At 44.9% G+C, this 27561-nt stretch overlaps 2 long non-coding RNA genes across 3 annotated transcripts; both read right to left on the bottom strand.

Annotated features, from left to right (window-relative positions):
• Positions 1-1193: 1193 nt before the first annotated feature.
• Positions 1194-8904, bottom strand: LOC111941093 (uncharacterized). 2 transcript variants are annotated; one of them, XR_002869844.2, is made up of 4 exons: positions 8830-8904; positions 7035-7099; positions 2076-2221; positions 1194-1397 (listed from the first exon to the last, which is right to left on the bottom strand). It is a non-coding gene; the product is annotated as an uncharacterized LOC111941093 (long non-coding RNA). The 2 variants fall into 2 exon arrangements; XR_002869843.2 differs by lacking the exon at positions 7035-7099.
• Positions 8905-14418: 5514 nt separating this feature from the next.
• On the bottom strand, positions 14419-26298 carry LOC147648610 (uncharacterized). Its single transcript, XR_015280996.1, has 2 exons — positions 25861-26298; positions 14419-18017 (listed from the first exon to the last, which is right to left on the bottom strand). It is a non-coding gene; the product is annotated as an uncharacterized LOC147648610 (long non-coding RNA).
• Between the last annotated feature and the right edge of the window lie 1263 nt (positions 26299-27561).

Below are 27561 nucleotides of genomic sequence, written 5' to 3'. Positions count from 1 at the left end.
CTACACTGAAAGGGGTGGTCAAGCCCTGGCAAAGGCTTCCCATGGCAGTGATGGAGTCTCCATGCCTGGGTGCATTTAAAACCCATGTGGATGTGGCACCTGGGGATTTGGATTAGTGCTGGGCTTGTCAGTGCAGGAGGAATGGTTGGATTTGGTGGTCTGAGAGGTCTTCTACAACATAAACAATGCTATCATTCTATATAAAGATGACTGCAAATTAGGCTGTGCAACTGACTACTCCACCTGAACCTGGAAACTTGAAAAACAATCTGTTTCAGTTTGGGAGGGGTGAGGGAAGCTCAGGGCTCTGTGGTTTTGGATTAACCAGAACAGTAAGAGTCTGTAATTAAATCAGAGCATCCTCTTCAAATGGATGGAGATAATCCAGAAAACAAGAATATTATCAAAGGCCAACATGTATATAGCAACACCACCATGATGAGAACAGCCTTAATACAAAGGGCATCACTAAATTCCAGGAAGAAACAGAGATGGATGAAATTAATCCAGACTCTGAGTAATGGTGAAATCACTGCATGTTCTGAAGGCACAGAGATTTTAGATAAAGCTTGCCTGATGTAATCAGATTAGCCATCAAATTAGATCCCGAGTTTGGGTGTTTTTTCAGTATGTATCATCAACTCATGTTTGCCATTTGAGATAAATAGAATAAACTAAATCACAAATTATCTTAGATTTAAATAAAAAAATTTTTTTAATTTTTTTTTTTTTATATAAGTGATTTTGGGCAGGTCCTAGTGCTCAGTTTACTTTTTCTCTTTAATTCTACACTTTCCCTCAAACTGATGATATTTACAGCAAGATCTTTTTTCTCCTCTTCTCTCCCCAAACAATTATGAATGAGAAAAAGAAAATAGTGCTGCACATACATGCATAAATGAACACACACACATGAACACACACACAGAACTCAAATATCCACTAAAAAATAAAAAAAAAGAACTTTGAAACACCTAGTGTTTCTTGAGGAAAATTATTAAATACATCGTTTTCCCATTAAAACAGATTTTTGAAATAATTGATTGACAATTTTTATCCATCTTAAATGTTTTCCAAATTACACAACAGAGAAAGGATTGTGTAACAGCAATAACAAGGCAGTTGCAGCTTTATCAAATCTCTCAAAGCAGTGGATCACTGTTAAAATTCAAAACACTTCCTGCAACACCTGACACTTTCTTAGTGTCGGAATTTATTTTTTTTTACAAGGAACAGTATGGGTTGTTATGATTTGGGAGGTTGGTTAGGGATCACATCCTGGGTCATTTGTTGTCTGCAGACCTCAGCTTAAGTAATGCTGGTGAAGAAAACTTTTGTGTATGTTGGAAAAAGCAGTATGGATACAAGTCACCTTCCATTTATCTACTCCGACTGCACTAAAAGGTAAATAAAGGAGATACAGAGCTGTGAAGGCTTTTGGAGAAACAAACAAACAAAAAAAGAACATTTTTAGAATTGAGAAGTCCTGAGTTCTAAGTTCTAAGTGGCTTGTCTGTAGTTTAGCTAAAAACAGATGGTGCATGTCTGGGTCTAATGTATTTTTTTTTATGCATTAATAAATGCAATGAAAAACAAGCAGAACAGGTGAAAAAAGAGCATGGCAGTGTAGAGAGAGAAAGAACTGGTGTATTTTCAGAGCTGATGATTGCTGATTTTTACATGAGCTGGCTCGTATTCGACTTTTTTTTTTTAAATGTCTGGGTTTGTGTGTAAATGGAAATATCAAAATCATTATTTGGGTTCCCATTTAAAATTTATCATAGGGGTGTATCTGCAAATCAGTACCTGAATGTTGATTTTGGGCAGCTCCTTCTACAGAACTCATAGTCAGAATCTTAAACCCCATCAAAATTGATTGATTTGGCTAGCACTAGCATCAAGGCTAATTCCATGTGTTAATACAGGTCAGAATCCTCTGAAGACCTCTGACAAGCTGGATGGGGCTCTCACCAACCTGGTCTAATGGAAGGTGTCCCTGTCCAGGGCAGGGAACAAGATGACTTCTAAGATCCCTCCAAACCCAAACCATTCTGTGATTCTGTGATCCAGCTCACCTTTACATCACCAGGGGGCTGAAGCTGAATTTTCCATGTGCTTTCCTGGAGCTTGGACCACCCTCTGTCCAGAGATCTGAATGAGCCAATGTGCATTTTTCCTGCTCTTCAGCTCTACAGCACTTTTAATCTTGCTGGTGTTTAAGCTGTGAGCATAAAAAACAGTTACAGCAATTGCAGATATCCCTGTTTATAGGAATTTAATGAAAACCTTCAGCATAAAATTCACCAAGCAGCATCTTGCCGTTGGAGCAGTTGCATTTTAAGCACCAATAAACTTGATGGAAATCACAGCAACACCACCTCACATAAACCTTTTGGCAAACTTAAAATGTGGAGGCAAATTCCTCTCCAGGATGGGTGGGATATTTTTGGCACAATTTTCTTCACTTTTTGTCCTTCCCTGTAACACCTAATTAGTTAATCATGCCCACAATTAGTTAAAACATGTCACCATAACTTCTACTCACTTGCCCAACTCTCATTGCCACACACTCTAAGATATGTTCTGTATTCAGGCAGGTAACACAAGGCCACACAGAACCCTGTAACATTTAGTCTGAAACATTTTTGGGGACAATTTATTGGTTTTCTCCCTTTGGCAATGTTCAGAGGAGAGACAAAGGGATAACCCCTTTCCTTTGATGGTCTCAGGAATAACCAATTGTGTATCCTTCACCTCACCTTCTGCAGAGCTCTGCTTACCATCATTTACGGTTAATGAAGAAAAACCTAATAAAAAGGCCTAAAAACTCTCTTCCTAGTGCAAATAACACATAGAGAATCTGTGCTGGAAAGAGAATATTTGCAGTGGACAGTGAGTTCATTCTCTGTACAAACAGGAAAGGCCAGGCCAGTCCTGACATGAGATGAGTCACATCCACTGCCTGCTACCCCTCCAGGCAATATTTAACTGTTCAGCCTCACAGACCCATGCTCCAGCACTCCCAGTGGGGTCAGCAGAGCCACCTTGAAACAAAGTTCTTTGTTCCCTTCATCAAGACTTCATCCCAGACTGAAGGAGGGAAAGGTAATTTATTTGTCTGAAATCACTGTATCAAATAATTGCATTTAAAATGCTTGCTATAATCCTCAGGGCATGAAACATGGGCCTTGGAAGAATGGTCCTAGAGCTCTGTTGTTTTTAAGGGCTGGTGAGGGCACAGGGAATGGCAATATCTGTTATGCATGGAGAAATAGCCAAGCTTTTTGACACACAAGCTCTTCTCTTAACCTGAAAGAGAAGCAGCACCTGACAGTTTTAAATCTGGGTGGAGAACAAACTGTTCTGTGTTACATCTGATATGGTAAGCAGTTAAATCATCTGAGGGAAAATGTCACTGGTATCTGTACAGCAAAAATTAGTGTTCACAGGGAAGAAGGTGATAATCTTCCATGGGGAAAAGCAGAGCCAGGTGATTCATCATCTTTAGGAAAGGTAGGAGGAGGCAAAAAGAAGGAGGAAAACAAAGCACACCTCAAGCCAGTGTTTTTCCTGAATCCAGTATTTTTAGTGTTCAGTGCAGTGTTGAATTCCAATTCACACATTTGTTTTTTGAATGATTTTGTGTGGAGGTTGTTTGGAAGGAGTGGGGTGCAGAGTCACTTTCCCTTGAGATTCAGGATTGAGAAGCCAGAGCTAGAAGGGTTATTCAGTGAGAAATCCCCTCTCCCTGAGTTTCTGGTGCTTCTGTTCCTTTCTGAATGCCTTCAGAAGCCTGTGCTTCTGCACGAAGCTTCCAGGAGAACACACTTTGCATGGGAGGACATACCTTGCTTTCAGGTACTACCCAGGTGTCCTAAAAGAAAAACTCACAAGTTTTGAATGCTGTATCATCAAAGTAATTTACTGTGGTGAATATGTTTTCAAACAGTGTATTTTTACTGTGAAAATATGTTTTCAAACATATCCACACTTCCAGAACAGTCTGCCTCCATCCAGAGGGCTGGCTTTTGGGAGAAAGTTTTGAGGAACTCGGGAGTGCTTTGAAAAGGCTACAGAAATCTAGGAAAATCCATGGAAAGTCATTGTTTATAAAAGACAGCTAGCACAGAAAGCACAGTGAAGCAGAGAATGATAGTCTGTTGTTGAATCTAAGAAACGATTCCTACTATCTATGTATATTATAACCACAAGCAAATACACAAATAATTGTGTACACACAGTTTTGTTACACTAGTGGATGACATCAAGTGGCTCCAAAACTAAACACAACTGAGCCAAAACCCAACTACAAGCACCCTTCCAGCCCAGACAAGTGAGGTGATGAAGAACCTTGATCAAGCTGGACACAAATAGTGGTGCAACTTCCCAGGGACAAAAATCCACAGAGCTGGAGTCCCCCTGCTTGCTTGAGAACATGGAGAGGAGTATCCATGACCAGCTCCATTATTCACACTACTTTTGTTCCTGTTTATTTTTCTAGGCATTACTGAAGTGACTGACTGTCACATGTTGGGATATGACCCTCCTGACAAAATGCAGCAGCGTATGATAAGCTACTGATGGAGCATATTCCACCTCCTCAGGAGCATCCTGCCTGACTTGTGAGGGGAAACAGCCCTGACAGGTCCCTCTGACCCTCCTGGTCACAGCTGCACCAAAACCAAAACAAAGCCATGAAAGAAGATCAGTGTGAGTGGTTTCCTGCCCTGAAATGCTTTGATTAGTCCAAGCCCACTATAAACCTGCTCCATAGGGGAAAATTGAGAGAAGCTCTATAAAGCTGAAACTTCAACATGTTTTTATGAAAGAGCTAGAAATCCACAGGGTTTGAAGTTCCATTGAGTTTTTTTCCTAGTCTCTCTTTTTCTTTCACAATGCAAGAAATTAAAAATACATCGGTCATAATTCTGACTTCACCTTATCAGCACTCTGGACTGTTAGAATTACTCCCTTTGACACTAGTACAAAAGGATATTCTGACAGATCCAAGAAAACTCACTTATTAAAAGCAATAAATAGTAGTTATGATCCCAGAGAAGCAAAATCTACTACTCTACTTGTTTTGTGTATGACTTCAGAGATTAGGGGACCCTGCTACTTAATTGCTCAGAGGGACACTAATCTTGTAAAGCTCTTTTCCTAGCAGAAGTTATCAAATAGAAGCAGGACTCCTTAATAAAATTACAGTTATTAAATTCTCCCTTTTTCTGGGAAGTTACTTGGTCCAGAAAAACTTGCCAAAAACACAGAAGAAAAAAATCAGGCTGCAGTATCAAGATGTGAAAAATTCAGATAAATTAGAACTGAGGGTTTATTTCACAGTCTGTTCTGTATGTGTATGTTACTTGGTCATATATACTTTTTCTTTCCCACAAATTAAATTTTCACACCAAGCAACAGTTGAGAAAGGGAAAATTACTAAGGGGTATGTTGTATCCAAATGGAGGTGTCAAAAATATGGTTTCAAAAATCTCTTTTGCACAGGTGGCATTTTTCAGACCCAACATATACAATTTCTGATACTGCAGTTATTTGCCCGGTGGCATTTCAGAGTCTCTTTGAGAAATTCAGAGCAATTGCATGTTTTCAATAAAACAGTAGTAAGAAGGGGATTAGCCTATTGAAAAAAAAAGAAAAAAAAGTAGTATTTATTAACAGTTTTCCTTGAGATTACTGTGAGACATGGCTGTAGATACCTGGGCTGGAAATGAGGCTGAACAAACTTTGGGGAAGTCATTGGTAGCTTGAAAATATGGTGCTGTAATAGGAGTACCCACCACAGAATCACTGAGGTTGGAAAAGACAGCCAACATCATCAAGTCCAGCCTTCAACACATCATCCACCCCCACGACTGTCTGTTGGCAGATGACTGGGGAGTAACAGGACCAGCACTTTTGATCCACCCTCAAAATGCTCTCCCGCTGCTTTCTCCATAAGGCAGTGAAGGCACCTTTAACTGCTGCAGAGACCATCTGTGCTGCTAATAGCAGCGACAGAAACTGAGGAAGGAAGCTCCTTGATCAGGCTGTGGGCTGTGTTCTGCTGGCAGCTTCCTCAGAACCTGTCTGTGCCTTTCCCAGGACCGGTGCTGTTGGTGCCACCACGTCACAGGGGATGCACCAGCCGGAGCTGCCTGCCCAGGCTCTGTTCACTTCAGCCTTGGCTCCATCTCTCAAACTGTGACCAAAACAACCCATCTGACTGCAGGATGGAATGGGATTTGCTGTGGAAAACACAGCTCCTGTAGGCCACTCATTATTAATAATTATAGCAGAATAGAAAGCACACAGCTAATTGCTGATCCCCCTGCTATAACCTGATAGATTAATAGAAGCAGCTTTTTCTCCTCCTGAGAGTAGGCTCACTTTCGCATTACAAAAATAATTAAAGTGTAATCAAGTGCTGAGAAGTCACCCAGGAGGTCTGTGCATAATAGCCCACACACACGTTTTGTGTTTTGTGCCCAAAACTGCTCACAAAGCACCAAATCTGTCCTGGCATCAGCTCCTGATTCCCCACTTTGCACGGGAGAAAGGGGAAGAGTGTCTTCCACAGGAGAGCTCTGCACTTTTCACACATTTCACACAGGAAACAATCACTGGAGACTACACTTTCCCTCAGCATATTTTTCCCTCTCCTGAGTCACTTCAGCACTAAATTCTGTTTTGGTGCAGGTGTTAAAGAATTAGGTGCTTTCCCAGCACCTAAAATAAACCCTAAAATTGCTGCAGCTCTGGAAAAAGCAGCACAACCCCAAGCTCTAGACTAACAGACCAATAAATCTTCTTGTGGCTTTTTTTTTTTTTCCCCATTCTAATTACTCTTTAAACTCATAAATAATTTTAAGAGAGAAGATCAGTGGAAAATTTCAACTCACACACGCTTACTTCTCTCTCCATAATTCATTTGCAGCTTCTTTGCAATCCAGGGTGAAAATTACTGCAATTCTTATTGTTTTTCTTCCCTATGCCTGGAGGCAAAACTCCTCTGCAATGACCACGTTTTTACTCACAGGCTTTCAGACTGGAGATCTTCATCTTCTTAAGCAAGAGGCAAAATTATTCACGTATCGGTCTTCTTTTTAAAAAAAAGTGCAAAAGAAAGCAAAATGCATATCTAAAAGTTAATTCTGGTCCTTACAATTAGGAAGAGAAGAAAAATGTCACCCTCCTCATTTTGGATGTGCTGTTTAGGCATTTGGACAGAAAGAAAAATATTACAAAAATATTAACCCACCAAGAGACCAAAGTTAACAGGTTGAATTTCACTGATTTTAAATGGGAAAGAAAAGGAATAATTACTTGATCCTAACTAACTTCTATAGACCATTGCACTTGTGTTCCATATTTTATCTTGAACCCACACACCTCAGTTGGAAGTAAGCATTTCAGTCATTGAGAGTCTGAACTATTGTCTTTCACAGAGGAAAGAAGAAAAACCCAATAGCACTAATGCCAAAGGCCCTTCAGATACCATACCAAGATCTGTTCAGTATGGGAGTCATAAAACAAAGGGGGGGAAAAAAAAATTAATGACTCAAACTTCCCTCGAAATCTGAACCAAAATGATGATTCCCAGAAACAAAGCCTAGGGAACGCATCTTGCAAGACCTGAAGCCAGCAGATATTTGGTTCTGGATATGTGGACAACAAACAATCCAGGACTCTGGAGTAAGAGGCTTCACCTTTCCATTCTTCAATACTACTCCAATTTGTCCAATGCCCTTGAGCTATGGCTGTGCTGAGATGGTTTTCATATTCCAAATCATCTTCTATAATGGTTGTTGAAACTTCTGATGGATCTGACTTCTTTGGCTTTATGTCTTTACGATCCTTTACCTCTGAGATTTTTAAAAAACTCTTGTTAGATGGAAAAGTTTTGAAATTGCACTTTGAAATGCAATGCATTCAGTATCTCGCAGAATTCCAGAATTGGTAAAGGCTGGAGGAAACCACAGGGGGGTCATCTGGTCCAGCCTCGCAGCTCAAGCAGGGCCACCCCAGAGCACAGGGCACAGGATTGTGTCCAGAGGGCTCTGGAATATCCCCAGTGATGGAGACTCCACCTCTCTGGACAATCTGTTCAGGGCTCAGTCACTGCCCAGCACAGAAGTTCTGCCTCATGTCCAGGTGGAACTTCCTGGGCTCAGTCCCTGCCCGTGGCTCTGGTGCCATTGCTGGGCCCCCAGAGCAGAGCCTGGGCCCTGCTCTGCCCCTCCCTGCACACAGGGACAGACAGGGATGGGGTCCCCTCTCAGCTGGGGCTCCTCTGGAGGCTGCACAGCCCCAGCTCCCTCAGCCTTTCCTCATCAGGGAGATGCTCCAGGCTCTTCCTCATCTTTGTAGCCCTCTGGACCTGCTCCAGGAGCTCCCTGTCTCTCTTGTCCTGATGAGCCCAGACCTGGACACAGCACTCCAGATAAACATTTTCCAATGTACCTCAAAGTTCTCTCATGAGCAGGGAAATTATCCCCACTGTAACTTGTCCCAAGGAAGTGTTTCTAATGAATATGACTACAGGTCAGGAGAAAAGCGTTGAAGAGTGGCCTCCGGTATAAGAGTCTTATTTTGATGTCATTAGGAATATCTTGTTAGAGTTCTGAACAGAATATTGATTTTGATTTGGGTCAAGAGTCAAATACTTTTTTCCCACAAATGGGAATTAATACATCCAGGGAAACTCCTGAAGTCTCTGCATAAGAATGCAACTCCCATTTTTCTGGGGTTTTCATAGGGGTCTAGAGAGCATGTACAGGGGATGGAGAAGGCAGCAATGCACCTGAATACTTTTTAAAAAATAGCACCTACTTGACTTCAATTTCATCCAGTTTTCACCTCCTACTCTTCTGGAGTGAAATGGTGGTGCCACACTTCTGCAAGACTAATAGCACAAGAATTATGCACAATATGGGGATTCTTCTGTAATCTTTTTTGACACAAATAACATGCTGACTTTCACATCCCTTTTTTTTTTTTTTTTTTAATTACTGTTTGGTTGGTGATTATTTGCAGGAGATAAAGAATGTTTGAAGGCTTCTACATTAATTAAGTTTCATCTTTTTAGACTGTTCTTTACATGTAAAGGTAATTGGTTTTAGTTGTTATAAATCTTGTGTAAAATTCCTCAAGCAATAAACACAAGCTGTATCTCAGTAATTGTCTATTGACTACACTTTCCAGTATGAATTAATTTTCAATTACAAACTTCCTTTCTTACAGTATCAGGTTGGAAGTCTGCATTTTGAACACGTAAATATCCTCATCCTGTGCAAATTTGTCTCACATTATACTGGAAGAAGAGAGAGATTCATTGAGCAATCACCAGTCTGAATATCAATGCAGCATGACAATAACAGTGTATGTCAAAATTCAGGTTTCCTCTGCAAATTCCCAGACAGCAACAAAGACACGTTTCCAACCCTAATTATTTTTATTGCGTTACATTGTGCTCTTCTCTGCTTCATCTTTAAAAGTTAATGGCTTGATTAGGAAGGGGATCCTAAACTCAGTCAAACTTTTACAACGACCACAAATGACATCTATCCCTACTTAACGGGGAGAATTTTATGAGGAGAGTATAGAAGTGAGAGGGATAGGAAAGTCTGAGCTATCACATCTCTTTCTGCACAGGGCTACAGCAGGACTTTCACAAGTGTTCATCTGGAGTTGAGTGCCTAAAGTTTCCCAACGCTTTCAGAAATGTCTTGATGTACCTAAATGCCATTTTAGCTGTGGGATACTTTCCGCAGAAAAGCAGTTGAACCCCATCTTAAAAATCTACATGACTCACCCAGCACCACAATGTTTGGTGAGCAGATCCTCAGAGGGTATAAGTCATGATGAGGGAAATGACAAAAATCCTCCCATATCATATCTGGGGGAGAGATGCTGGCTTGGGGCCTGAAAACTGCCAGTTGTCCTGCTGGAGAGAGCACCAAAGCCCTCCGGGGGAAAAAAAAGAGGTGCTGATTCAAATGGATAAAATGCCATAATGGACTTCTGCTGCCAGAAGTGGAGGTGTCCATCCTTCTGTCCTGTCTCTTCCTCACAGCCAAGGGCTCCCCACCCTCCCCTGTGCTGACTCTGGATGTAACCATTATAACTATTTTATTAAATAAAAGAGAAAAAAACCCCTACCACTCTTTCTTCCCCTGAGACATGGGGTTCTAAGAATACTGAAGGCAGCACCACACAAATGGACAAGAGGAGAAGCTGGAAGGAGGTCCTATCCCAATGCCAGAGAAATGTGAGCAGCCTTTGAATCCTCTCCCTTGAAGGCTGAGACATCCTGACTTTACACAGGTCTTGTAACACACAGAGAGAGGTAATCCCATGTGGTTTCCCACTTGGTGCCCATAGTCTTTCCAATGGGAAATCTGGGTGCCCCAGATTTTCTCTTTCCCACAGGAGTGTCTTGGATGCCCCATGCTATCTAAAGGGCCTGGATGTGTATGTTTAGGCACCTGAATCTCTCCACCAGCCAGCTCAGTTGATGCCACAAAGTTTCAATAATATCAGTGACTTTAAAGGGCTGTACTCCCTCCAAGAAAACGGGATATAGTCACTCTTAATAATTACATAAAGAGTGAAAGAGCAGAAGTGTCTTTACAAGAAGTTCCAAGTAGGAGAATATCAAATTATTTTTAAGGTATAAAATAGAAACTAATAAACAAGATATTTCAAGCTACATGTTCAGCACAACTGCATTTCAAATTTCTGAGTTTCTATTCAGGAATGCTAATAAGTTTTACTGGCTCAGTGCTACCATATTTCTGTCAGGAAAAAAGAGAATATGTAATATATACACATATATCTGTAGATTTCCATGCACTTGGGCATTTAAAAATAGATATTTTTCTATTCTCTGGTATTTGCTGTAACTGAAAAAGGAACAAGAAGAAAAAAAAAACAAGAAAAAAACCCAGGGAAAAGTAGAAAGATCAATATTCCCTGTGCAGGAATCCTGGCAATGGGACTGAAAAGAACATGATGGTACAGGCACATAAAGTGAGGCTTGACCATGTCACTTGACCACTGCAACATGAAAAGCTCTATTAGCGAGATTTGTCCTTTTCCTTCTCTTTTCCTCCCTGCAGGATTTGTCCTTTAGTCTGTGAAATAAAGACTTCAGCAAACAGTGCCACCAGATGGGCCCTCAGTGGAACTGTATTCACTCAGTGATAGGAGAAAAAGAAAACCCCAAACTTCAGCATTTCTATTAATTTCATCCTATCTTTTCATCTCTGCTCTGGAAATTCTCCCTCTCTAGCGAGAAACTGAAGGTTTTATAGTGTCTTACATAATAAGGTGAAAAGACCTTGGTTTTACTTTTCGGTGCAGTAACTTTGTGCTTGCAAATTTCTCATTTGAGGTTAATTTTCTCTTCAGATCATGTGACCCGTACTGCAGACAGGCAGAGTAAGATAGTTCTGTATACTTCTAATGGATTTATTTAAAGGGATGATGTGAGGAGCCAATTTACTTTTGATTTGTCTCAACCCTGGTTGTCAGAGGGTTGTGGGGGAGGAGTTGGACAAGGAGACACGGAGGAGAAGATGGAGGAAAGCCTTGTTTCTGGGGGGACTTTGCCTGGCAACCAGTTCATGTCTCACATGGGGTAGGCAACAGCAGGGGAACACTGAAGCTGAACCCTGCAGAGACACTCTGCAGCTGATGGCAAATGGTCTCTACCAGTGGATGGCACTGAGACATTGGACTGAGCCAATGGTCTCCTGTTAGCAGGCAGACTTTGGGAGGAACCAGCAGCATAAAAGTAACTGTGTCACAAGCCTTGGGGGCTTCTGAGTCTCATGCTTCTGCACTGGCCCCAGCCCACCTTCTGGCTCTTCTGCCCTCGCTGGCTCTTGCTTGCCCTCATGTCTGTCCTGCCTCCCTGCATATCCATATCCAATCAGAAACAAGAACTAGAAAATTGCTTAATATGCAACGATATTGTTGTAAGTGTTATAAGAGAACTAACTGTTGTAATATGTTGACCAATCGTTAATGATTGAGTTATAAGTTATGTACCTAGTTAATAGTTAATATATTTGTTGTTGGAGATTAGAGGTTGTCTTGGGTTTATAAGGGAAGTGGGGGAAAACCAGTGATTGGTATGGGATGTAGTCAAGTGGAGATGCGGATGGTCCAGGGATGGTAGGGTATTGCATGGTGATAAGTTAAAAGAATATTCCAGAATATGATCTCCCAGAGGTGACATCGACACCCAAAACCACCTTTGGTGGAGAAAACAACCGATCACTTGATGCCCTGGGAGAATGACTGGTCTGGAGTGCACCCCACTAAAGACCAAAGAGAGCTGGATTGAAGGGCTAGGCCTCAAGAACATCTGGGCTATAGAATCCTGCGAGAGTTGAGGGGACAACAGGTGGCCGGGTTTAGAGGCCTCAAGATCATTTGGGCTTTAGGACCCTGATGAGGATCCAAGTTTGAGTTGATTAGAGATTAGTTTGCCTGTCTTTAGTTCTTTCATTTGGGTAGAGGCATCTTAAGGAACTTTTAGTGTGAAGGGCCAAATCAGTGTAGGTTATTTATAGATTATATTGCCCGTCTTTAAGTTTTTGTTTGGGTAGGGGCACAGAAAGTTTGTTTCTAAGGCCTGATTAAGAGATAACGATGGGGAAGTGTGTAAGTAAGGAAGTAAGACCCAAGAAAAAGAGTAAAGCACAAAAGAACATCCCTCTTGACAGTCCACGGGGGCAATTGTTAGACAAATGGGAGACATATAATACTACAAACAGCCTAGATCAAGTTAAAATAATTCATTATTTCATAGAGGTTTGGCCCAATCTAGAACTGCAAGCGGAGTGGTCGTGGTATGGGTCCAATGGTCCCTGGGTTTGTTCCAAACTTAACTGCTATATATAAGGGGTCAAGGAAACCCTAATTTGGAACAACTAACCTATGTGGCCTGTCGGGAAAGAGATCTCACTAAAGAAGAGACAATTAAGATCTGTAAACTTAAGAACTGAGAACAGGAGAAAGGGGATAAAGAAGGAAAAGAATCAGAGAAAGAAGTTCATGGCAAATGGGATCCCCTAGACTATCTTCCTCCTCTCCCTGTTTACCTGTTTACCCAGCAGCACCCCAAATCCCTCTATCCTAACTTCAAGCACTTCCCCAATTAACACTGTAAGCCTGAGCCCTCCACCAGCCCTGGTTATCCCTTCACCATCTCCTGCCTCAAATGTAAACATCCGTGTCCAAGATCCAAAGTCCCTACCTGTCACACCTTCAGCCTCCTCTTCAATCCCTTTACAAACTTCCTCGACTCTCTTTTCTCTCTAGCTCAGCTTCTCTCCCTTCTCTGCTACTCTCCCACTTCCACCTCCTAATTGGGAACTAAGTTTATCCACCTCTTCTTCAAGCCCTCTGTCTAATACAAATCCAGCAGAGGGACCATATTACAATACCCAATTTAAAACCTCCAAAGCAGAAAAGCTCTTTCCCCTTAGGGAAGTTCCTATGGGAGGAGTAGCTAGGGGAGCTGGCTTTGTAAATGTGTCCTTGACTGTAGAGGCTCCCAAGCCAAAAGCTATCATGATGTGGAAGGAGACCTCCAGAGTGTAAGATTTTCCTCCATTTTTAAGTTAATAAGAAGGGCTTTTCCCATAGTGCTTTGCATCTCCATTTTGTCATACAACAGTTCAGATACCCGGTTAGCCTTTTGGCTGTCCCTCCCTTTTTCACCTTGTATGTTCTCTCCCTAGAAAGTTCTCCTCTCCCTGTTCCCTGGTTGGCCCCAGTTTGGTGCAATCCTCCACCTCTGTAATCCCATTGGCTCTCCCTCTCCCTGACCCCGCCTCTGCACCACTTTCCCCTCTTCCCATTGGACCCTGACCCTTGGATCCATCCCCTCAAGATCCACATATATTCCTGGACCCTCCATTACTCCCTGTCTTTGTTCCTGGACCCCTTTGGCGTGTGGTTGGAATAAATCCCACTGGAACTCCACACAAAGACCCTTCCCGCCTCTCTGTTGACCTGAAGCGATCTGTGGTGTGTCAGTGTGTGTGTGATTGCAGCCTGCCCAGACGCTGACCTCTCTGGAGGTGCTTTTGGGAAGGTAGCATCGCCTTACAACCTGCACACAACACTACAAGTGGTGCCCGAACAGGGACCTGACTTTGGTCTATCCCTGAAAGCGTCTCCAGGGGCTTCTACCTCTGGAAACAAGCCACATTTGGGCAATCCACTCCCCTGACAGTGCTTCCAGGTTTTATTGGAAGTACCTGAAAGGAGCGAGCAGCAACTCTCCGGGGGTGAGAAGGATCGATTGTGCCAGCAGACCTCCCCAGGACTTTTCTTATGACCCACCTCAGGTGTTGGGTGAGTGAATTTGGGGTGTTGGGTCTTTCTTCTACATTTTCTTTCTCATTGTAAGTCTTGTGGGGAGATAGTATCATGAGAGATGGGCACAAGAATTAATCCTCTCACAGTGGGAAGTTTACACCCAAGTTCTCAATACCCTTGTTGGGAAGAAGCGGGTTTCAAAAGGGGACTTTCAACATTTTATTCATTGGTTGTTTGAGCATTTTCTTAATGTTATTTCTGATTCTGTTATGTTAATTTAATTTTGGGGTGCTGTGGGGAGAAAGTTGTTTGTTTCACAGTCACAAGGGGATTTTAAAGTTGCAAATTTTTTCCCTATTTTCAGTTTGATTTATGATTCTGTTCAGGGATTGTTGAGGGATCTGGGAGTTCAGGAAATTGTTTGAGTTCAAAATCCCCAGTTCTACCTTACTTCGCTGTGTCCCTAATCCCTCTTCCCTGCAGAGAAGCTCAGGAGACAGAAACCACCAAAAGGCGCAGGAGAGCCACCCCCCTTTTGCCCTCTCCCATCCTCTTTTGTTCCCTCTCCAGGGCAGTTCTGATCACACTGCTCTGGATCCTTCCCTTGCCCTCCTGCCTGCCCCCACATTTCCAGTTGTAAAATCCCCAGTTTTATCATCCCCAATGGCACAAGATGTTGCTGACCTCGTGAGGGGAATGGACATCTTGTGCCTTCCAAGTTATTCCCTTCCCGCTCCTGAAATGGATGCTTCTATCACCCCTTGTGACCCTCCTCCTCTTCTTCCTTTCCCCACTCTCAGTCCGTCGTGCTCTGCCCCCGTGGCATGCTCCACCCATGCCCCTGCATCAGGATCTCCCCTTTCCACCAGGACACCCCTTCCTGGCGTGGGCTCTGCCTCTCCTTCCGGAGTCACCTTTTCCACCCCTGACTCCGTCCCTGGTAGGCATACCACATCTGGATCCCGTAACACCAGAACTGGATGTGGTGATGACAGGGACTGGGAAGGCAGCCATCTTGGTTGCCCGTGGCCCACACCATCAGGTCACACCGGTCCACTGGCGGGTAGTATCTCTGCCACTAAGCCTCCTTCCTCTTGTGAGGACAAGAGCAGCTCCTCCTCCAATACTGAGGAGGAGAAAGACAATCACTGGGCAGAGGTACAAAGGCAGGCTACCAGAGATGGGAATTGGGAGGTGGTGGAAAAGCTACAACTCCTGGCAGCCCAAATTGATTATGGGGGGGAGCAGGAACGGACGACACCCAAAGTGGGACTCCATCCCTTATGGGGAGTTAATGGAAGTTTTTAAAGTGTGCAAAGACCATGGGAGGGGGTCACCTTATTTTAAAAATCTTCTGACTGTAACCTTTGCTGCACATGTGCTGATGCCACATGACATCAAATACATCATGTTTGTTCTCCTCTCTACTGCTGAGTTTCTTTTATGGGAAACAGTATGGAAGAGGCAGCTAAAACCATTACTTAAGATTTACAAAAATGAGGATGGGAGGGCAGGCATCACCTTGGACCACCTAGCCGGTGAGGGGGATTTTGAAAAACCGGAAGACCAAGTGCAGGATATCCCCCGACTAATGCCTGAGGACACAAAGAATGCAGCCAAAACTGCCTCCTTCAAACACCAGACAGCACAACACTGCAGCAAAATTTTACAAAAATCAAACAGGGGCCAGAAGAGACTTCTATTAAATTTGTGGACAGACTGCAAAACTCCACAGACAGACAGATTGAATCAATAGCAGCATAGGATGAACTGCTCTGTAAACTTGCCATGAATAATGCCAACACAGAGTGTAAGAGAGTGTTGAGGGCACTCCCCTTTGAGCCTGAGCCCACCATTGAACAAATGATAGAGGCGTGCACCAGGCTGTCTGCTCCAGAATGCACAGTGGCAGTGGTAAAGCGGTAGGTAAAGCGGTGGCAGAAGCCATGGTGGCAGAATCCATGGTGGCAACCTAGGGTTCCCCAGTACCAAGTAAAGGGAACTTGAGATGCTATAAATGTGGAAAAATGGGGCACATAAAGGTGGAGTGTAATAAACGGTTCACGGAACATCATCCCTCATCTGCCTGTCATTCTGATGACTGTTGGGACTGTAGAAAACACTTCAGGTACTGCCCCCAGTTCCAGCACCATTGCCACATGCAGCACTATCCCAACTCCCATTGCCATCTAGGGAACTACAGGCCGAGCGCAGGACGTCCCACACAACAGCAAATGCCAGGCTGTTCTGTCTTGTGGAGGATCACCATTCCCAGCCCTCAACACCAGCTACGGTGAGGAACAACAACAACATCTTCTCCCCGAGACCCTTGGTCAGTTTTCTGGAATCAGGCACACACTGGTGAGTGGACTGTCATTCCATTTTAATGACCCACACGAATATGTTACACCTACAGGGAAGCACGGACCATATTCATGGTCACGGGATGTTTTAGTCATGGGGGATTCTCTGCATAACACAGAGACACTGGAAGTAGTCCCTGAGGTCCAAACTGTGACATCACATGAAGATCACTATGAAGGTCATATGTTTGGATTCTCCGTACTTTTTACCTAAAGGGGTTCCAATTGCAATGGCCTATCTCCTACCGGACTGAACTTATTCGGTTCCTTCAAATCTGATAGTGTACTGGACAGAGTCTGTGAATCAGGACAAACCCCTGATTGAGTGTGCCCTGTTCTACAGAGGTAGTAGGATCTACCTCCCAGGGATGCTGGACACCGGAGCCGATGTCACCACCATACCATGCTCTGACTGGCCAGCAACATGGGAACTGGTTCCCACCAATGGCATAATCTCGGGCATCAGAGGAGCTGCCACCCACGGAAGAGCAAGCACACCATCCTTATTGAAGGGCCAGAGGGTAAGGTTTTTATAAGTGATCTTCTTGTTGAACTTGGGAGGTTAATTAAAGTTGTTATTGTTGGATAGTTAATTGATGTTATGAATTACCAAGTTATAAGGGATAACAGTTAACTATGTTTAATTATGTTGTAAAGTTGTTAAGATGATGGTTTATAGGATTGTTCAGGATTTGGGAGTGTTCGGGGTTGATACTGGATTGGGGTCGGGTGGATAGAATGGAGGATTGGTAAGAAATATAAGGGGGCTTATGGGGGCCTGGAATAGAACATTCAAGAACATGAAGTAATGAAGATGTTGTCATCACCGTGAGTAATGATTCGAAGAAACATCCACCAATCATTCGATGCCCTAGGAAAATGACCAGGATGAACGCGGTTATGGACCAATCAGAGCCCAAAAAAGCGACCAGTCCTGAAGAGGATCCAAAATGGAACAATCCAGGAGGGTTTAAATCACAGTGGTATAAATCACAGTGTTGCGGGTTAGCAGGGGCTTTTTCTGTTGGGGATTCCATTGGGATACTTCGTTGCTATCCTGGTTTGTAGAGTGGGACACACAGGATTAGCCTGCATCCTCTTTCTGCTTCAGCTCAGTTTCAATAAACAGGACAGGCTTAATTTACCTCAGAAAGTCTTGAGTCTCATTTATAACAAGGTGGCCGCAGTTAGACCATTTCTGGTCAGGGTACCATTACATTACTGGGGGGAGACCTTTTGTCTCAATGGGGAATGCAGCTAGAAATCCCATTAATATCACAGGATTTCTAGTCGGGGCCACTGTGGAGCACGCCACCGCCCCTAATTCCATTGAAGGCAATGAAAGTTTTTATCAATGGCTCTGGGAGATCCCACAAGTCAGTTATGACTTGGAAAGATCCAGTGACACGGAAGTGGGAGTCTGATGTCAGAATTGTGCAGGATCACCTCAAACTGCAGAATTAGCAGCTGTTGTCAGAGCCTTCTTGAGGTTCCCAGAACCTCTCAATTGGGTCACTGATTCGGCATATGTAGCTGGTGTAGTGGAAAGGGCTGAACATTCTTTACTAAATGAGGTGTCAAATCCCAAGTTGTATGAACTGCTCTCGAAACTTGTCTACCTTCTCTCCCACTGAGAGCAACCATACCATATAATGCATGTCAGGTCACACACTGACCTTCCAGGACCCATCACAGAAGGCAACCAGAGAGCAGATGCTCTGGCAATGGTCGCACAGTGCACTTCGCCAAACACTTTTCAACAGGCAAAAATGTCGCACAATTTTTATCATCAAAACATGCTTGTACTTGTGCGGATATTCAAAATACCAAGAGAGCAAGTCAGAGTGATAGTAGCGTCCTGTCTGAACTGCCAGAAATACGCCCTACCATCCCTAGGCATAGGGGTTAACCCATGAGGACTGGAGTCATTACAACTCTGGCAGACGGATGTGATGCACTATCCCTCGTTTGGCAGACTAAAATACATTCATGTTTCAATTGACACCTTTTCAGGTGCCATCTTTGCTTCTGCACACACTGGGGAAAAGGTAAAAGATATAATAAAACACTTTGTTTTAGCTTTTGCCACCCTAGGTATCCCCAAGCAAATAAAAACGGATAACAGACTTGCTTACACCTGACAAAAGTTCCAACAGTTCCTCAATCAGTGGGGTGTAAGCCACAACACAGGCATCCCTCATTCTCCAGCAGGACAATCTATTGTGGAATGGGCCCACAGATCACTGAAACAGATCCTTGACAGGCAGGGGGTGGGGTTGAGTATCTCAGTAACATTGAGAGACTTGCCAAAGCCACATATGTTTTTAAGTTCCTAAATAACTCCTTTATGGAGCCGGCATCCCCCATCGTCCGGCATTTTGCCAACAACACCAGGGCACAAATAAAGGAGAGACTGCTGGTGCTTGTCAAGGATCCAGAGAGTAAAGAAATTATGGGTCCGTTCCCATTAATAACGAGGGAGAGGGTATGCCAGTGTCACAACAGGTTCGGGTCCGAAGTGGATGCCTGGGAAAAACATCAAGCCCTATGCCCAAGAAATGGAAGCAGCACCTGAAAAAGGATTCTGAAAAGGACAAAGAAAACTCCCAAGAGGACACCCAAAGCAGCCTGGAGGCGCAGGAAGAAAAAGCAGACAAGCACACCTCCTCGGACAGATAATGTGGCTGCAGACAGTGGAGATGTTTCTCTCATAGACTGTTTCTATGGCAATGGATAAGTTGTATCCAGCATTTTGTAAGGACAAGCTTTAAGTTGCTATATTGTTAATTCTTTTTCTTCAAGAAGTTTTAAAACTACCTTTATGTTGCCACCCTTACCCTACCTCACCCTACTTTCCCCCTTATCATTCTGATAATGATAATAAATCATTAAATAAATGATTAAATAAAGAAAAGGGGGAGTAGAGGAAAAAAACCAAGCTGTTAAGTTAAAGATCTAGATTTTAAAGTTTTTGTCAATTATTTCTTAGGTTCATATGTTTATTTTGAGCCTGCCTTTCACTGTTCCCCAAGACATAATGATGAAGATCTGGATGCTGCTGCTTCTGCTGAACATCACAGGATGGATTGTGCCTCAACCCTACACAAAATGACCCTTACCAAGACTCTTAACAAGACAATTTATGCATGGCCACGGGCGAATTCGGCAACACACTATCATCGTGTCTGGTGGGAATTCCTTAGACAGAAAGGCACTATCCCTATGCAGCTAAGGAACCCAATCCAATGGATACCTGGGATGAGTGGACAAGGTTGCTGCCACATTCACAAGAACAGCCACATGAAAAGGACTTTTCTTCCTAGATTTGCCATCCCATCAAACAGCAAGAGGCTTTATTATTTAATATTATTCAAACTGTGTTAAATAAACAGCTTTTTCCACTTTTCTCCAAGGAATTTTTTCTCCTTTCCCAGACCAGTTGGTGGGGAGGGGTTATTTCCCTGGGGAAACCCCCATTTGGAGTTTTCCTCCCTAATTTTAATTTGCCCTAAACTAGGACATATACCCAGTTAGCCTGTTGGCTGTCCCTCCCCTTTTTACCTTGTCTGTTCTTACCCGAGAAAGTTCTCCTCTCCCTGTTCCCCGGTTGGCCCCAGTTTGGTGCACTCCTCCGCCCCTGTTATCCCATTGGCTCTCCCTCTCCCTGACCCCGCCTCTGCACCACTTTCCCCTCTTCCCATTGGACCCTGACCCTTGGATCCACCCCCTCAAGATCCTGGACCCTCCATTACTCCCTGTCTTTGTTCCTGGACCCCTTCGGTGTGTGGTTGGAATAAACCCTGTTGCCGCCTGTTTGTTTGGTGTTGTCAAGTTTAAGTTGGTCTGTTCCAGTTGTCCCCCTGCTATTCCCAGAATGGTTCGTCCCTAGTTATCAATCATTGTAAACCCCTTCCCTTTTTCCAGAGAGTTCCCTATCCATCACCCTCATCCTGCCCCCAACCTATGTCTGTCAGTGTAAACCCAGCCCTTTGCTCTAGATCCTTCCCTGCCCATCACCCCTTCCTCGACGCCCCATTGATTGTATAGCTGCCGTCCCTCCCCTGCGTCCTTACCATTGGCCCTTAATATTGTAATCCACTCCCCCGACTCCTCCTTCGCAGCATTCCCATTGGTTCAGAGTCTGACCATTAACAGCAATCCAAAGACTTTGGCGGACCTCCATTCGCTGTGTGGGACCTTGAACTGGGTCAGGCCTTGGCTGGGCCTCACTACTGAGGACCTAGCCCCCCTCTTCATACTTTTGAAGGGGGAGAAGGAGCTAAGTTCTCCCAGGACCCTGACCCCAGAGGCGAGAAAAGCCCTGGAGAAAGTGGAAGATGCCCTAGTCGAAAGACAGCCGCATCGGTATGAACCAACCCTACCATTCGAGTTCATTGTATTAGGGAGGCTGCCATACCTGTGTGGGCTGATTTTTCAATGGGACCAAGGCTCTAAGGATCCCCTCTTGATCATAGAGTGGGTTTTCTTGAGTCATCAATGGTCCAAAAGTGTCACCCGGCCACAGGAACTGATAGCTCAGCTTATCAGGAGAGGTTGAGCCAGGCTTAGGGAGATGGCCAGGTGTGATTTCGCATGCATTCGAGTGCCGGTCAGCTTGTCTCGGGACAAGGCGTCCCCGGATAGGCTGACAAAAGAGATGTTCAATCAACTGCTTCAGGAAAACAAGATCCTCCAAATTGCATTTGATAGTTATGAAGGACAAGTTTCAGTCCACGCCCCTGCGCACAAATTTTTCAACGCCAAATTTGATGTGATCCCTGAAGAGGTGCGGAGCAGGAAGCCCTTCAAAGCCTTAACTGTTTTCACTGACGCATCTGGGGCATCTCACAAGTCTGTGGTGACTTGGCGAGATCCCGAGACTCAGCAATGGGAGACAGACGTTAAATATGTGGAAGGATCTCCACAAGTTGATGAGTTGGATGCAGTCGTTAGGGCCTTTGAGAGGTTTTCTGAACCTTTCAACTTGGTAACAGATTCGGCCTATGTAGCAGGGGTGGTTGCAAGGGCTGAGCATGCAGCCCTAAAGGAGATCTCGAACCCAAAGCTGTTTGAGTTGCTTTCTGCATTAATCTACATTGTTTCCCACAGAAAGCAACCTTTCTTTGTGATGCATGTGAGATCACACATGGACCTCCATGGCCCGGTAGCCGAAGGGAATAGAATGCTGATTCCCTCGCTACCCCTGTTTCAATGGCTCAGCTCCCCGATCTGTTCCAACAAGCCAAGCTGAGCCACCAAATGTTCCATCAGAATGTGCCTAGTCTGGTCCGCCAATTCCATCTGCGGTGAGATCAGGCCAGAGCCGTTGTGGCCACATGCCCGCATTACCAGACCACCGCCATGCCCTCCCTGGGGTCAGGGGTTAACCCTTGGGGCCTGGGGAACTGCGAGGTGTGGCAGATGGATGTGACGCACATCCCTGAGTTTGGGAGGTTTCAGTTTGTACATGTTTCCATCGACACTTTCTCGGACGCAGTCTTTGCTTCTGCCCACACAGGGGAGAAAGCTGAGCAGGTCTGTAAACACCTCATGCAGGCTTTCTCTATACTGGGGGTCCCCAAGGAGCTCAAGACGGACAATGGCCCAGGAAACTGGAGGAATTCCTGCAAGAGTGGGGAGTAGAACACAAAAGAGGTATCCCGCACTCCCCCACCGGCCAAGCAATTGTCAAGCGAGCCCACCAATTGCTCAAACGTGTCTTAGCCCATCAAAAAGGGTCCATGAGAGGCTGCACACCTCAGGAGAGGTTGTGCAAAGCCTTGTTTACCATGAATTTTCTGAATTGCAGTGATGATGACCCCCATCCTCCAGTGGCCTGGCACTTCCAGTCCACCAGCAACTATAAGCTCCAACATCGCCCTCCAGTGCTGGTCAGAGACCCAGAGACCCAAAAGGTCCTGGGTCCGTTTGATCTGGTGACCTGGGGGCGAGGATACGCTTGTGTTTCCTCGCCCCAAGGACTAAGGTGGATCCCGCAGAAGTGGGTGAAGCCTTATGTCCCAAAACACCCTACCAGGCCGCCAGACGAACAAGAGGATAATGTCGTGTCCGTACAAGCCACCCTCATAACCCCTGAAAGAGAAGAAGAGGAAGAAAACCTCGAATCCCCTTTCCCCTTCGATGCATTATCCCCCTTGTTATGATAAGCAAGATACCTATCTCTTTATTTCAGAGAGCCATCCAAAGACTACATCGAGCATCACCCTGGGATTCACACTCCTGATCCTGCTGGTGACCCAAGCAGTCATGTGGATCGTGCCCCAACCTAAACAGAATGTTTGGGTAATGTTAGCGAAGTCTCTGCAGCGAGATGAGCTATGTCTGTCTACTGGAGCAGCGGGAAACCCGATGACCACTTGCATGGTGGGGATCCCATTGAAGCCAGAAGAGTACCCAAAATCCTTAATGGAATTAATAAAAGAGGCCAAAAAAAGTAGGCCAGCTCAGTGAGTAGTCCGCTCTATTTCATCTTATAGAGTAAAAAGGCCTGTCTAGAATCCCCTCCTCCTTTGGAGAGACTGGCAGGCCCACCTAGAGCGGGCAGTCGCTGAGCCTCAAGAATTTCATTTGTTAAATTCTTCCCCAGCACCCTTTTGCGTTCAGTTCCGTTATTACCCAAGCAATCCTGCCCTATATCCACAAATGATACAATATAATAAGCAGTTCCAAGCAGCTGCATGGTGCAGAAACATCGCACATGTGAAAATGCCTTCCACCCTAGATTCTCATCCCCTTAAATTACCAAAAGGCATGTTTTTAATTTGTGGAGACCAGGCATGGGCTGGCATCCCCTCTCACCTTCTCGGAGGGCTGTGTACCTTAGGCCGGTTGTCCCTGTTTTCCCCCAATACGACCCAAATTGAGAACTGGACTCCAAAGAATGATTCGGTCATTAAGAAACGCAGTCTGGAGGATCTAGATCCAGACTGTGATTCCGAAATTTTTCATTGGAGCAAGCCAAAACGGGTAGCAGTGTCCGTGTTTTTGCCATGATTGGCCGCTGCTCAAGCCCTACGTGAATTAGGCCAGTTTGAGTGTTGGGTGGTCAAGCAGGCCAATTTAACGTCAACTGTGCTGAGCGACCTCCTTGAAGACGAGGAGATAACCAGGCGAGCCACTCTTCAAAACCGAGCGGCCATCGATTTCCTACTGCTCCTACATAACCATGACTGCACAGACTTCGAGGGGCTCTGCTGCCTAAACCTTACTAGCAAGAGCCCCGACATCCGGAAGACCATCTCCGAGATGAAAGGCATGATCCACCAGATCCATCAGGAAACCGGCGACTGGGTCACCAACTTGTTCTCAGGATGGGGTGTGTCCGGATGGCTCTCCTCCATTATTCGGACTGTGTTATGGGTTGTTTTTGTCGTTTTTATAATTTTCGCTGCTTTCGCAGTGTTAAAAAAATGTTTAGTTCAAGCCGTCCTACACCTTGTATCCCCTCCACCTCAAGTCAATTGTGTTATTTCCCATCCTCCTCCTCAACCCTCCTCCTCCAATGAATGGTTTACTGTGCCATCTGCTCCCCCAGACCCCACATCTTCCTCTTCTTGAAAAAGAAAGGGGGAGATGTTGCCGCCTGTTTGTTTGGTGTTGTCAAGTTTAAGTTGGTCTGTTCCAGTTGTCCCCCTGCTATTCCCAGAATGGTTTGTCCAGTTATCAATCATTGTAAACCCCTTCCCTTTTTCCAGAGAATGCCCTATCCATCACCCTCATCCTGCCCCCAACCTATGTCTGTCAGTGTAAACCCAGCCCTTTGCTCTAGATCCTTCCCTGCCCATCACCCCTTCCTCGACGCCCCACTGATTGTATAGCTGCCGTCCCTCCCCTGCGTCCTTACCATTGGCCCTTAATATTGTAATCCACTCCCCCGACTCCTCCTTCGCAGCATTCCCATTGGTTCAGGGTCTGACCGCCCTTTGTCCTTAAAACCCGAGGCACAGAGGTGCTCGGGGAGTCTCGGCTAAGCTTTCTTCGCGTGTTTCTGGCCCTATTCCTCATCCTGTTCCCCATTCCTGCAAATGAACTTGTTCCTGGGAAGCTGAAGAAGTTGAGTCCTCTCAGATCCTTTTGCCATGACCGCTGACACCCTGAGACGTACAGAGCCCTGAGTGCGTAGAGCTCTGGAGGTTCCATGCTGGGAGACATAGTCCCCACGTGGTTCCCCACTCTTGGCACTGCCATCGGCCAAGAACCAAGGAGCTAGCCGGAGCGCCAGTGAGCCGAAGGACGGGCAGTGTCAAAACCCCATTGGAACTGTACACAAAGACCCTTCCTGCCTCTCTGTTGACCTGAAACGATCTGTGGCATGTCAGTGTGTGTGTGATTGCAGCCTGCTCAGACACTGACCTCTCTGGAGGTGTTTTTGGGAAGGTAGTGTCACCTTACTATCCACACCCAACCCTACAGGTACATTCCCAAGTGCTGTGACCAACAGAAAGGACTCCTTTTCTTCCAGCAACAAGGACAGCTAAAACAAGCTGACCGAAGGGTGTTGGTGAGTAGACTTTCAATCACGTTTGACAACTAAGTTATAGTACATATTCCTTCTGGTCAGTTTGGGCCAAATGAAGGACCCTATGATATTCTTGTTGTTGGGGATGTAAAAGATACACCACACTGCCTTCAAGTGATTCTTGAAGTTGTAACAGTAAACCCTAGGCAAGAAAAAACTGTAGCTGTTATGTGCCTCAATCCACCTTTATTTCTGAACAAGGTAACACTTACTGCCCAAATGTATGTTTTACAAGGATAAGACTATTCAGATATGGACAATTGTATGTGTATCTGACCAGAGCAACGGGGAGAGACAAGAAAAAAATAGTCTGCCACCTGTCTAACAAAGGCAAAATAGTTTCTGTTACAGGCATCACTCATACTGCAGCAGATGGCACACTTGTTGCCATTCCCAATGGCCGAGTACTGGGAATTGGTCTCACCCTGTGGTAACATAACTGTCATGTTCTTACAGAGCAAACATCTGATCATCATCGAGGGACCTGAAGGTCAGGTAGCCACAATAAAACCTTTCATAGGGCAATCCAGAATGACATTGTGGGGCAGGGACCTATTGTCCCAATGAGGGGCTTGGCTAGAAATCCCTTCAGGATCATGGGATTTCTAGTGGGGGCCACCACACCATTAACTTGGGAAACTGATGAGCCAGTGTGGGTGGATCAGTGGCACCTTCCTGAACAAAAGCTAAAGGCGCTTGAATCCCTCACTGAAGAGCAATTGTGTAAGGGCCATATAACATCATCAACAAGTCCGTGGAACACCCCTGTCTTCCCATTAAAAAAAAAACAAAAACAGCAGAAGACAAGTGGAGGCTCCTTCAGGACCTTCAAAAGATCAGTGAAGTCCTGGAAGACATGGGGCCCTTGCAACCAGGCCTTCCCTCACCCTGCATGCTCCCTAAGGACTGGCAGCTCACAGTCATTGATATTGAAGACTGTTTTCTTGGCATACTGCTCCATCCCAAAGATGCTCCCAGATTTGCATTTTCGGTTCCATCATTAAATACACAGGTCCCTTTAAAGCGATATCAATGGCAAGTCCTCCCCCAGGGTATGAAAAAAACACCTGCCCTGTGTCAGATGATTATGGCACAAATCCTATCACCGATTCGTAAAAAGTTTCCAGATACAATGATCTTCCAATAGATGGATGATATATTAATTTCTGCCCAGACTGAGGCTTATTTACAGACTATCCATAAAAAGACCATCACAGCAATTGAAAATACAGGATTTGAAATAGCAGCAGAAAAGGTGTTGTGGGGCATTTTTGTTCATTATATGTGATTCAATTACTTTATTGTTAAGTTGTACCCCAATGTTAATACTTTGGTCCCAGTTATGCCCTCCTACCCCGGTTGCCAGTCCACCCTGATACCTGCCCCTTGTTCCTGAATGTTTCCTGTTCCCCTTCCATTAAATTGTCAATCCTCCCTTGTGTCAACCCCCGCTGGGACTGCCCCCTTTGGAATTCCCCTATTCCTCCGAGCCCCATTGGCCCATGTGCCCCACTCTCCTCCCCTTGTGTTTCCCATTGGTTTATGTATTATGTAACCCCACCTTGTTCTCCTCCCCTAAGTCTTCCCTGCTGGTTTATTACTTGTACGCTACTCTTGCTCCTCCCCTGCATGCAAGTTGCTGTATCCCTGTATCTTTTGTCTTTCCTCTCTGGAACCTTCAAAAGAATAAATCCCTTTTGGAAGCCACATGAAGACCTCTCCCTCATCCTTGCTCCTGCCCTTGACTCTGGACAGCCTGTGCTATAGAGCGTAAGCCCTAAGCTGTCCTGCTTTCCAGGAGCAGCCCACTCTTGGCCTGGTGCCAGGAGCTGGCACCATGTCAAAAAGGTACAACACACATGTCCTGGATATACCTTGGACTGTGAATCACAGAACGAACCATCGTACCCATCTGGAGCTGTCAGCTGCCCATCCAGTGATGATAATGGACTCTGTTCAGCACACTGTATCAATAGGACAGCTAGGCCCAGAGCAATAGCCACGTGAGTTCTCAGTTGTGGGCATAAATAGAGCTAGTGACCACACCAGCAAACTTTTACCTCATCCCCTATACCCACTCCTTTTATTTAGTTTTTAGAAGAAAAAAAGGGGGAGTCCCTCCTTTGAAATCAGAATTCAGAATTAATCTTTTTGTGTTCCATCACAGAACAGAACATGGGAGGCAGAGCCATCCTCGAGTTCCTGACCCTCTGGATACTTCTGAGAACATCAGTCGTGGATGCCTGGCTGGTAGCACAGCCCAATCCACAATCCACTGTGGATTACCCTCACAGACACTCCAACAGAACATGGGCCTGTCCATGG

This window comes from Cyanistes caeruleus, chromosome Z (assembly GCF_971803275.1).
Source record: "Cyanistes caeruleus chromosome Z, bCyaCae1.hap1.1, whole genome shotgun sequence".
NCBI lineage: Eukaryota > Metazoa > Chordata > Aves > Passeriformes > Paridae > Cyanistes > Cyanistes caeruleus.
The sequence above is the reverse complement of the archived record's forward strand: the minus strand, read 5'-3'. Positions and strand labels throughout refer to the sequence as shown.